We start from the raw sequence: 2,137 nt of genomic DNA on the forward strand, positions 1-2,137 counted from the left end.
TTTTTGAGATGGAATCTCCCTCTACAGCCAGCTGGAGTGCAGTGGCATGATCTTGACTCACTGCAACCTCTTCTTCCTGGGTTCAAGTGATTCTTCTGCCTGAGCCTCATGGGTAGCTGGGACTACAGGCGCATGCCACCATGCCTAGCTAATTTTTGTATTTTTAGTAGAGAGGGGGTTTCACCATGTTGGCTAGGATGGTCTTGATCTCCTGACCTCATGATCCACCCGCCTCAGTCTCCCAAAGTGCTGGGATTATGGGCATGAGCCACCATGCACAGTTAATCTTTTTTTTTTTTTTTTGAGAGAGAGTTTTGCTCTTGTTGCCCAGGCTGGAGTGCAATGGCATGATTTGGCTCGCCACAATCTCCGCTTCCTCAGTTCAAGCGATTTTCCTGCCTCAGCCTCCCGAGTAGCTGGGATTACCAGCATGTAGCACCAAGCCCAGCTAATTTTGTATTTTCAGTAGAGACGGGGTTTCTCCCTGTTGGTCAGGCTGGTCTCAAACTCCTGACCTCAGGTGATCCACCCACTTCGGCCTCCCAAAATGCTGGGATTATAGGCATGAGCCACCACACCCAGCTAAGTTTTGTAGTTTTTAGTAGAGATGGGGTTTCACCTTGTTGGCCAGGTTGGTCTTGAACTCCTGACCTCAGGTGATCTACCCGCCTCGCCTCCCAAAGTGCTAGGATTACAGGCATGAGCCACCGCACCTAGCCCATTTTGTATTTTTTGTAGTCACAGGGTTTTACCATGTTGCCCAGACTGGTTGCCCATGAACTCCTGGGCTCATGCAATCCTCCCGCCTCGGCCTCCCAAAATGCTGGGATTACAGGCATGAGCCACCCCACCCAGCCTGGACACCTGATTTAAATTCTTTTGGGTGTATCCCTAGGAGCAGAATTGCTGGATCATTTGGTAATTCCATGTTTAACTTTCTTTTTTTCCCTCCAATTTGAGAGCAGGTACTGTTTAAGTGCTTAGATTAGAAAAACAATCACGGTAGACACCTTAGTTCATTCTTCTAAGAAGTCTGTTGATCTGGTCCTCCCTGTTGCCAGCATGTCCACTTTCAACAAAATGGATGGTCTTTTTCTTCATTCCACCTTGTGGAGAGGATAATTTCAAGGGCCACAGGAAGTTATTTGCTTCTTTGAAGCATTTTCCAACAGTATAGATCTCAAGAATCAAATCCTCCATACAGGTGATGCCATATTTACCCAGAGATCAAGCAATCACAGTATCATCTGTCAAAGTAATACGGTTCTTTTTTTTTTTTTTTTTTTTTGAGACGGAGTCTCGCTCTGTCGCCCAGGCTGGAGTGCAGTGGCCGGATCTCAGCTCACTGCAAGCTCCGCCTCCCGGGTTTACGCCATTCTCCTGCCTCAGCCTCCCGAGTAGCTGGGACTACAGGCGCCCGCCACCTCGCCCGGCTAGTTTTTTGTATTTTTTTAGTAGAGACGGGGTTTCACCGGGTTAGCCAAGATGGTCTCGATCTCCTGACCTCGTGATCCGCCCGTCTCGGCCTCCCAAAGTGCTGGGATTACAGGCTTGAGCCACCGCGCCCGGCCAGTAATACGGTTCTTACTGATTTTGCCATAACCACGCTGATAGATTAGTTCATTTACTGACTTCAGATTTGGGTACCCCCATGCCATATATGGTTCTACAATCCTCAGCATGTTCACTGAAGCCTTGTTGAGCTTCACAAAGGTTCCATTGAAGATTTGACAAAGGCGAAGAAGCTTCAACACCTTTTGGACCTTTGGGCTCACACCACTGATACTGATCCCGATGACAAATGTCAATTTGGGTTTTGCAGGTACATAGAAGTTGCCAGCTTTTCTGGCCGTCCTAGCCGTTTGAATTTCAGTTCTGTACACCTGCCTATATTCCTTGTGATAGTGTTTCACTTTTTCATAGGTAAGTTTCCTCCTTGCCTTTTGAAGCATCTTTTGGGCAAACTTCTTTCTCAGGCCTTTGATCTTCAACTCTGGGAAATTCCTTCGCTTTTTAAGGGTTTCTGGCATAGCAGGAACCTCCTTTTTTTCCTTTTTTTTTTCTTTTTTGAGATGGGGTCTCACTCTGTCTTCCATGCTGGAGTGCAATGGCACGATCTCGTCTCAATGCAACCTCC

General features: G+C 47.4%; 1 pseudogene across 1 annotated transcript; it reads right to left on the minus strand.

The window, feature by feature from the left end:
* Window positions 1-1,011: 1,011 nt before the first annotated feature.
* Window positions 1,012-2,042, minus strand: LOC105553137 (annotated as a pseudogene). Its single transcript, XR_001008105.1, has 2 exons — window positions 1,580-2,042; window positions 1,012-1,106 (listed from the first exon to the last, which is right to left on the minus strand). The product of XR_001008105.1 is annotated as a 60S ribosomal protein L7 pseudogene (transcript).
* Between the last annotated feature and the right edge of the window lie 95 nt (window positions 2,043-2,137).

This window comes from Mandrillus leucophaeus, unplaced genomic scaffold (genome assembly GCF_000951045.1).
Source record: "Mandrillus leucophaeus isolate KB7577 unplaced genomic scaffold, Mleu.le_1.0 Scaffold581, whole genome shotgun sequence".
Taxonomy (NCBI): Eukaryota; Metazoa; Chordata; class Mammalia; order Primates; family Cercopithecidae; genus Mandrillus; species Mandrillus leucophaeus.